This window comes from Macaca thibetana, chromosome 6, assembly GCF_024542745.1.
Source record: "Macaca thibetana thibetana isolate TM-01 chromosome 6, ASM2454274v1, whole genome shotgun sequence".
Classification (NCBI taxonomy): domain Eukaryota; kingdom Metazoa; phylum Chordata; class Mammalia; order Primates; family Cercopithecidae; genus Macaca; species Macaca thibetana.
In genome coordinates, this window is record NC_065583.1 from 140537658 (window position 1) to 140548117 (window position 10460).

The window sequence follows — 10460 nt, forward strand, 5'->3', positions numbered from 1 at the left end:
AGAGGCTGTAAAATAAACATTATACCATGTGTGGGGTAAAAAAATAAATAAATAACTGCAAATGGCTGTTCTCACTTTCTGGCATTTACACACATGGCCATCTGTTTGAGGGCTGTTTTAAATGGCTGTTTTCCAACATTTATGTAACTGGCCAATTGAAAGGAAATGACATCATCAAGTTTCCTGAAGGCTATAGCAGGAGCCTTGAAAAAGTTCGGAAACAAATTGCTTAGTAAAGAGAGAGATGTTTTTCAAATGTCTCTTTTTTATATGTACTTCTTTCTTATTTCTAGCATTTCTAACATTTTCCCCCTTTTTCTGTACATTCTGTGTTTACACCCCTCAATAGTTGCACAGTCTACTTTGGAGCTTCTCTAAATTGTGAGGGAGTTAAAGAGAAAAATACCCTCTTTGTTGAGTCTGTACAATCTGGTCCGAATGTGCCGAAAACCATTTCTGCACATTTTTCTGACCTACTTAATATCCAAGAATGGACTTGATTGACTTTGTCACTCAAATGACGGCAGATTTTGAACTTGTAGACCTAGGCCTTGAAAAGCATGGAAATAATTCTGGGTAGACATAAACTGTTCTGCTACCAAGGCGCTGCTGTAACTACCCCCTCACAGTGCAACCCATAGAGTATGACTGGGTGAAAAGGAACATTTAGAAAGTTTTTCAAATTTTTTGGAAACACCAAGAAATCAAAGGTAGGAAGGGAAAAGGTTTTTATTTTTATTTTTATATACTTTTAAGTTCAGAGGTACATGTGCAGGTTTGTTACATAGGTAAACATGTGTCATGGGGGTTTGCTATATACATTATTCCATTACCCAGGTATTAAGCCTAATACCCATTAGTTATTTTTCCTAAGCCTCTCCCTCCTCCCCACCCACTATCCTCTAATAGACTACAGTGTGTGTTGTTCCTCTCTATGTGTCCATGTGTTCTGATCATTTAACTCCCACTTGTGAGAACATGTGGCGTTTGGTTTTCTATTCCTGCATTAGTTTTCTAAGGATAATGGCCTCCAGCTCCATCCTTGTTCCTGCAAAAGCCATGATCTCATTTTTTTATGGCTGCATAGTATTCCATGGTGTATATGTACCACATTTTGTTTATCCAGTGTATCACTGATGGGCTTTTATGCTGACTCCTTGTCTTTGCTATTGTGAATAGTGCTGCAATCAAAATATGCACGCATGTGTCTTTATAATAGAATGATTTATACTCCTTTGGGTATATACCCGGTAATGGGACTGTTGGGTCAAATGGTAATTCTGTTTTTAGGTCTTTGAGGAATCACCACACTGTCTTCCACATGGAAAGGACACAAATGGTTGAACTGATTTACATTCCCACCAACTGTGTATAAGTGTGCCGTTTTCTCCACAACCAGGTCAGCGTCTGCTATTTTTTGCCTTTTTAATAATAGCTATTCTGACAGGTGCGAGATGGTATCGTATTGTGGTTTTGGTTTGCATTTCTCTAATGATTGGTGATGTGAGTTTATTTTCATATGATTGTTGGCTGCCTGTATGTCTTCTTTTCAGAAGTGTCTATTCATGTTCTTTGCCCACTATTTAATGGGGTTGTTTGTCTTTTTCTTCTAAATTTGTTTAAGTTCCTTCTAGATGCTGCATGTTAGACTTTGTCAGGTGCATAGTTTGCAAAAACTTTCTCCCATTTTGTAGGTTGTCTGTTTACTCTGGTGATAGTTTATTTTGAGGTGCAGAAGCTCTTCAGTTTAATTAGATCCCATTTGTCAATTTTTGCTTTTGTTGCAATTGCTTTTGGCTTTCCCATCATGTTTTTATAGCATAGTTTACAGATCTCCTTGTCCCTGAGTCTCTCAGTAATTTGGACCACTGGACCAAAGAGTTCTTTCATCTGATTCCAAAATTAAGCCATCTCTTGGGAAAACCTAGCAGCTGCATTTAAGGCTCACATTTGTATGGAAAAAGTATTACTGTTAGAGAAAATTAAGTGTACCTGCTCTTCAAACTTTCTTGGGAGGTCAGAGCAAATAGTTCATCTAAGCAGCAATCTACTTAAGCTCTTATATTAAAAACTTTTTGGAATTTTTAAATGCCTTCATACAATTTCAATCTACTGTGGCATTCTATTCTACCAGAATGTTGCAGTTGCTTGCCTGAATCACCATTCTTTCAAGTTAGGAGGGGAGCATCACTTAAAAATTGTGCCCTTTCCACATTGCCTGCACTTGTTTGAAATTTTCTCCCCCTCCTGCTTCCTTCTCTTCCTCTTTTCATTATCACTGTGGGTAGGAGACATGGTTGGTGCTCCACCAGATTTCCTTTGCGAGCTAGTGCATCTGTACTCAGGTGTTTTGGGTTCTTTCTGGAGGCTTGCCCTTTGCTGATAGGAGCCACCTGCTGGGGTTACAGCACCACCTTTCCCCACCCTTCTGGGTCACCAATGGCTGACTGGTCTGGGGGTACAAAAGCCTGGGCACATATCCTCAAGGTGAAACAAGGTTGTTTCTTGGGGGGTGTGATTGTTGGAGGTGTGATTTATGCCCTAGTTTCTTGGGCATCAGCCAACGTTATACTTTACCTGAGACCACATCTCTCCTTTGCTATTTCCCCCTCACTGTTCAGTTTAATCTACTGCCTTCTAGGTGTTTCCTAAAGATCACTCCTTCCATACATCACATATATCTGAAGCCCTTTCTTGGTCTCTGCTTTTAAGGACCCCTATCTAAGACACTGTGATTACCAACGATGATATCAGAGTTATGGGTCTACAAAATCCTATGTTACAAGAGTCCAAAGCATGAGGAGGGTCTCTATCAGGGTAGACGGCAAGGCATGGGATGCACTTGTGAGGTTGTGAGTCAACAGCAGTATCTCAGGGAAAACATTTAAGGTGAGAGTTTAAGAAAGAAGGAAACATTGGTACTTGTTAGGTTACTTGACAGAATTTAATTAAGTTAGTAAAAATTGCAGAGGTAGATGAAAAATTGTTTCTTGGATAAGAAAAAAAATAACACTTATGATTGAAGAAAATTTGGAAAACACAGAAAAGTGTAAAAATAATATCAAAATCACCTGTAATTCTACTACCCAAATATCACCCCTATTTTTGTATGTTTCCTTCCAATTTCGACGTATCTATCTTCCTATCTCTGTATTTTATTCATACAATTTACATTTATAAATTGAGAATTGCTACATGTATAATTTAACATCCTTCATTTTCTTCCTGAACCTTACATACATTTTTATGCCGTGTAGTACTCCTTGAAAATCTGATTTTCAATATCTGCATAATATTAAGTTCTATAGACTTGCCATAATATAAATATATACATATAATCAGAATATAGGTTACTGTCATTTTTTGCTGTTTAGAGCACTGCTATAAGAATAATAGCCTTGAATATAAATCTTGGTGTTCATTTTAGATTTACATTTATAAGCTACATTTACTGTAGTTGTATTACTGGGTCAGATGTATGAACATTTTAAATAACTTGCCAGCTTATGTTCTAATTTTCGTCAACATAATGCCAATTATTTTCCCAAAAATATGTGCCAATATATAAATGCTCCAATAAAAATACCACTTTATAATGCCATTAGTAACATTCCATATTAAATTTTTTAGCAAATTTTGTACTTAACATTATATTTATTTTTTAAAAATTTTTACTTTTTAAAAATACATGCTGCTTGGATTTTTTGTCCTTCTTAAAGACAAAAAACTTTTTATTGTTGCTACTGTAGAATAAGCATGTTATTGATTGCCTTTTTTCTTTTAGTAACACCTTTTGCAGGCCTCTAAACAGATGCCCCATGGAAACTGTATATTTCAAAAACATACAAACAGGTTAAATTGCTGGGGGAAGAGGGAAGAAAAAGGTTCAATCAACTCATTTTTGCAGGGCATGAGATGCAAGCAATCAGTTGAATTCCTTCACTTCATTACAGTCAATCAAATCTTTATTTCAGTTGAATTGTCTTAATATGTTGACATGCTACATCACAAACACAACTACTTATGTTTTTGTCTTAGGGACATTTCATCCCTAAATTAACATTACTGCATATCTGAGTGATCCAGAAATTATGCTCAATATTAGTAGGACTTAGTAAAAGTAAGAGCATAAAAGTAAATATGGTATAAGCAAATTTAATAGAACTCAAAAATATCATGTGGCAAGAAGGAGCATGCAAATGACGGAATGACAGCGAGGGGGCTGAACGGGGAAATGCAGAAGGCAAGGAGTGTATAAGGTGCATGTGAACAGCCATGCAGTGCTATGCAAGCCATGGGAAAAGGGCATGAACCATCTTCAGATTTTTCCTTTATCTCTCAAACGGTTTCTTATGGAATGAGTCTGGTATGTTCTCTATTTTATAATGCACCAAGTGATGTGTAAGTAAGAATGTGATGCTGTAATGGTTAATTCACTCATCTAATACGTATGATACTATAAATAATGCCCCAATTCTTTGATTGAGCTACAATGGTGACTAAATTGTACATGTATTTTTGCTAATATAGAATATGAATCTGTGTGCATGTGATTTCAATAGAAAAATCATTTTTAATTTTTAATTAATTATAGGTTTGTTAACAGCATGAAGACTACAAGAAAAAGAATGGAAGAAAGAAGTGAAAGAGAAACAAATAGGGGAGGGGATCTCTTGGATGACTGGGAAGGAAAGGAAAACCAGAAAAAGCAGTCAGGACGAATGCCTGACAAAAAGCTCTGCTGCAGTCACACTTTGACAGGAAGCAGATTCAAACTTTCTGTGACTGAACAGGATATTTTCCACTTGTTGCTCCTTTGATACCCAAGCTCCTCAAAGGTGGTCTTCTTCAATGAGACACTTTTACTAGTGATCATATTCTTGCTTCTTTTTGTTTTTTTTTTTAAGTATGTTGCTGCTGTACTTTTAAGAAAGTTGTGTTTTATCTTAGTACTTTGATGTTCATAAATGGTATAAAACATAATTTTACCAATAGCTTTAATGGAATACTTTTTTACAAACAAAATAAAACTTGATCTTCTTCCACCCTATCCCCACATCAGAACTAATTTTACTACATTTTATTTTTCAAAAACTATTAATTCAGTCAATTAATATTGACTTTGGACTACATTGGGTCATTTTTAATGAATTGCTCTGGTACAGCTTTATTTTGTCATGTCCTTTGTTCTTGCTCTTTCTTGTCTACCTACCAGTTAAAATATGAAACTCACGAAGCATTTAGCTCCCTGGATAGTGATTGCTATCCAGGATGAATCATGCAAACTTTCATATTGTCTAAACTATAATTCAGAAATATGATATGGCTTAAATGGGAACTTGGGGCTAATGCTTAACAAGTGTGCACCATACTTTATCAGTTCTCTAAGATTTGTTTTCTACAAACAAAATGTTTATGTCATGGGCTACCTTTAAGTGGTAATTCTAAAGGCCCTTTCTGACTTGTTTATTAACTTTTTCAAGTCTTCAGGCTGCTGAGTTATTTGGTGCACAGAGTAATACCAAATCATGTCTGAGAAAGGCTCCATGATTCCCAAAGTGCCTGATTTTCCACCTCGTCCTATAAGAAGTAGTAACAGATACGCTAAATGAACTGGGGAAATAAGAATTAAGCCTATGGCTAGTTTAAACTTTCCTATGGAAAGATTTTAATGTTTCCAAGTAGACAGTTCGACTGAGACCATTTTATATAATGTGGTACATACGATTTAAAAATCTACATCCAAAAAAGCACATAAAAGACACACCCTACTTTAGCTATGTGTGATTATACTCAGCTATGTATGCATAATATAACATATGTATATACATACACGCATATAGTTTAGACACACCCTACTTTAGCTATGTGTGATTATACTCAGCTATGTATGCATAACATATGTATATACATACACGCATATAGTTTAGACACACCCTACTTTAGTTATGTGATAGTATATATGTATATGACTTAGAAACCCTACTTATTTTTTTCTAAAAACTAAAATTTTTTAGTTTTCTCTAATTTTTTAGTTAGTTTTTTCCTCTGACCCTAAAATTATGTGTGTGTTTGTTTTGTTTGTTTGTTTGTTTGTTTTGGAGACGGAATCTCACTCTGTCCTCTGTCGCCCAGGCTGGAGTGAAGTGTTGTGATCTCAGCTCACTGCAACCTCTGCCCCCAGGGTTCAAGCAATTCTCCTGCCTCTGACTCCTAAGTAGGTGGGATTATAGGCATGCATCACAATGTCTGGCTAATTTTAGTATTTTTAGTAGAGATGGGGTTTCGCCATATTGGCCAGGCTGGTCTTGAACTCCTGACCTCAAGTGATCCACCTGCCTCGGCCTCCCAAATTGCTGGGATTACAGGAGTGAACCACTGCATCCAGCCAATTTTGTTTTGACTATGAAGTAATACGGCTTAAAATATGAATTATGGAAGCCGTGCTTCTGAGTCATGCGGTGACCTTCCTCCACCCATCCCCACACCAGTGCCTTCTACTGTTATTTTTGTGCATTTGGCATAACCAGTTTTCTTTAATGAAAGAGATTTCCCTTCCAAGATAGGAGTGCAAGATCCAGACTAAAAATATGAAAATGCAAATGAGTAATGCTTCCTTTATCCAAGTTGCTTTCTTCAGGTATATGTTGTATGTGTGTTGTTGTTTGCTGGTAGCTAAAAGTCCATTCTTTCAACAGAATTGTCTTCTGTCTCTAAGGGAACAAGAATGACCATTAAATTAAAAGACACGTATGAAATTATGCGGGTGAGAATCTTTACCCCACTTTTTGTGCTTTTTGATAGTAGAAAGATCTTTGTCTTGCAAAGGCAAAACTGGTAAGAACTTTATGCCTTTGGCTTAAACATTAAATGAAAATATACCTATTTAAAAAATGTTTTAGGCTGGGTGCGGTGGCTCACGCCTATAATCCCAACACTTTGGGAGGCCAAGGTGGGCGGATCACAAAGTGAGGAGTTCGAGACCAGCCTAGCTAATATGGTGAAACCCCGCATCTATTAAAAATACAAAAATTAGCTGGGCGTAGTAGTCGGTGCCTGTAATCCTAACTACTCAGGAGGCTGAGGCAGGAAAATTGAGCCGAGATCATGCAACTGCACTCCAACCTGGGTGACAAAAAAATTGTTTTGCCCTGAACGAGTAGACCCGTGGGTTTGAGTTCAGCTTCAGGAAAAGGTAGGATGGTTTTCCTCTAAGCATGAAGTAGGCAGAATGTGACTGTTTTGTCCTTTCACGACAGCAATTTAATCTAGGGGAAGTAGGAGGCTTTAACTCTGGGTCTAAAGAATTAAAGGAGGGTAAAAGAAGGATGGCAGCATCTGATACTGGGCTTCCTATTGTTCCTGTCACAATTTAAATCATTTGTTCACAATTGGTCACAAGACCTCAGTCTATTCTGTGCTGCAAGTGTATTCTTTCAAAAAACAGGAAGCGACACTTAAGTAACTGCAGATTTACAATGACTACCAGGCTGATCCCAGCTCTTTGTCATGGCTTTCCTGTTTGGGTCTGAAGGAAGTGGGGGAGAAAGGAGAGAGAGGGTGGGGGAAGCAACTCTGTTAGAAGAACGGGTTAGCCTGAGCCTGGCTTTGCCTTAGTGAAAGAGGGATGAAAACACTTTAAACAGTTGCCAACAGGTCGGTAGAAAATATTTGACATCTCACCTACATCAACATGCAAGAGTTAAAGGTTAAATCACACACAACTCAAGTGCTGGGAAAAAAGGATATGTTTATGTCATCAACTTTCTTTGTTCTAGGACCGCCCTATGTCAACAAGGAGACACATTCCCACTCCCTGGTTGGAGACACCAGGACAATAGAGACTGATCCACATTTGCGCATGGGTGGCAAATCCCCTTTTAAGCATTTGTAGCTTGCCTCTAGTCTAGGCTTCTTCATAGTTTTTTACCTGCTTCTAAATACCTATGTATTTAGGGCAATGTGGTTGGTGGCCTTTCTTCTTTCTTCAACTAGTTTCTTGAGATCTCAAGCGTGAAGCTTAGTGTAGAAGGAGGAGAACTAGAAAGATAAAGGTGTTTACTTTTCATCCATTTCCTGTGTTGATTCCAAACTCAGTGAGCTTCCAACCTAAATCCTTTGGATGTTGGTAGGCCAGGGAAAGGTGCTTTACATTGCTGGTGCTCACACACTCTAGGATTAATGATTGAAGGACCTTTCTGGAGAGGCATTTAGTGCTTTTCACAAAGACTATAATAAAACGTGGGGCAGGATATTTCTTCACTGATTCAAGGAAGATTTGAATTGAAATTTGGGAAGAAAGGAAAATATGCTCAGGGGAGCAATGAATGCAACACTGTTGTGGTGGATGCCGACAGGTGTGTTATAGAAGGAAAAAGAAACAGGATAGAAACGTACATTTTATCATTTGGTGGGCCAAGTTCCCTTTTGAGAATCTGGTGAGAGCCATGGTTATCTGCCTACACTAAAGTTTGTATCCATGCTTAGGAGGATCAGAAACTTTTGATTTTTTTTTTTTTTAAAGAATTCCTAGAAGTTCAGTTGGGCTCAGTGGTTCATGCCTGTAACCCCAGCACTTTTGGAAGGCCGAGGAGGGTGGATCACCGCAGGTCAGGAGTTTGAGACCAGTCTGGCCAACATGGTAAAACCCCGTCTCTACTAAAAATACAAAAAATTAGCCTGCGTGGTGGTGGGCTCTGGTAATCCCAGCTACTCAGGAGGCTGAGGCAGGAGAATAGCTTGAACTTGGGAGGCAGAGGTTGCAGTGAGCCAAGACTGCACCACTGCACTCCAGCCTGGGCAACAAGAGTGAAACTCCATCTCTCTCTCTCTATATATATATATGAAGAATTCCTAGAGGTTCATGGAGCCCTATGAAGTGCCCCTGATGTAGAAGGTCCTTGTGGTATTAGGGGTATAGCAAGCCACCCATGCCTCCCCACAGTAGTTTGATAGTTCAACTAGATCTATACGCAATAGGTAAGAATAGGTATAGTCAAAAGCCCTTTACAACTAAATGGTTTCTACAAACAAGATTCAGGACGCTCCTCCCTGGATAGTGCTAAACGATCAAGACTAGCTCTTCCCACCTTTAGGCTTTTGTGTTTTCTATAATTTTAAAAAATATTCACCGGCTGCTAGAATCTTCATACGTTAATCCTATCATTTGAACCACAACACAATTTGCTTACTGTTCTTATTCCTGGCCTAGAAAACATTTGCCCAGGTCTATGGACTTGTTTACTTTCTGGTCCCTCTATTAGGAATATGTTTAATTTGGAAATGGATATATTAAGGTATCATCATCTGATGCTGTGAAATATTTGCATCATTTAAAGAGAGCACATTCCTTTTCTTGATTTGGGGCTCACTAACAATTTGATCAATTTTCATGCAAATTTATAGTTGGTGCAGATATCTCAAAATAAAATATTGACTCAAAAATGCTCCAAGCCCCACAGCTTTTAGGCCTTGTTGTTCAATGCTTTTAAAGAGAAGCACACATTTTTATTAAACTGTATTTGAAAATGCCTTGTCTTCCTTTGAAATATCATTTTTTAAAAAAATATATATTGAAAAACATTATTCTGAGTATTCTACAGACAGAACTATTCTTCAGACAGTGAAAGGGGTCCATGTACAAAAAGTTTAAGAACTCCTAGCGGAGATAATGGAAATAATTGGTGTACTGTTACACTGACTGGCGTTCAAAGTTGGTGAATTTGCTGGAAGTACCATAAAGGTACCACTGGCCAAGCATGAATGGGAAGCAACCTAAGAACATTCAGCAGAGGATGCTATAAATAAGTCACACCGGAAGGCCAACTGATCGGGCTGCCTTTCTAAGAGGAAACCATTCTTACCAGGCACGCCTCAGTACTTACAGCAAACACTGAAATTTCACCAAATTCATAGGTTGTGTTTTTGTTTTGTTTTATACGAAACTGGCTGGTAGCAATTAAATGTTGTAAAAAGTGTCAGAATTTAGATGAAGACTTTCCTTCATCGTGGCATACCAATGTGGTAGTGTGGTTGTTAGGGAAAAGAATCTATAGCTCCTATCTATCTCTGACCATCGGAGGCTATAGATCCTATCACAAGAACTTGACAGTTTTGAGTAGCCAAATTGTCTTTTGTCAGTTTTCCCCAATTATTTTTTTATTAGTCTTAACATCAAGCTTTGCAGTGTTTGCCATGAGCAACTGTTTTGTTTTTACTTTCAGACACACTGTGAGTCTTGTAACTGTTTCCTTTTTTCTTTGTATTGGCTGTTTGATGGCTAAGAGTTAAATCTGTTGACCTACCATAGCAATTGTATAAAATTTCACAGAATAGCTTTTGTATTTATATTTCATTTCTTTTCAGTTTCCTTATCAATCTTCATAGTGGCATCTATGATTGAATAGAATAACACATTCAAAACATTTGAAATAACATGAAAGACACATTAAGAACAAAAT

The 10460-nt window shown here is 37.6% G+C and overlaps 1 long non-coding RNA gene across 1 annotated transcript; it reads left to right on the forward strand.

Moving 5' to 3' along the window:
• Positions 1 to 200: 200 nt before the first annotated feature.
• Positions 201 to 5050, forward strand: LOC126956467 (uncharacterized). The gene is made up of 3 exons (XR_007726387.1): positions 201 to 232; positions 1291 to 1399; positions 4595 to 5050. It is a non-coding gene; the product is annotated as an uncharacterized LOC126956467 (long non-coding RNA).
• The last annotated feature ends 5410 nt before the right edge of the window (positions 5051 to 10460 follow it).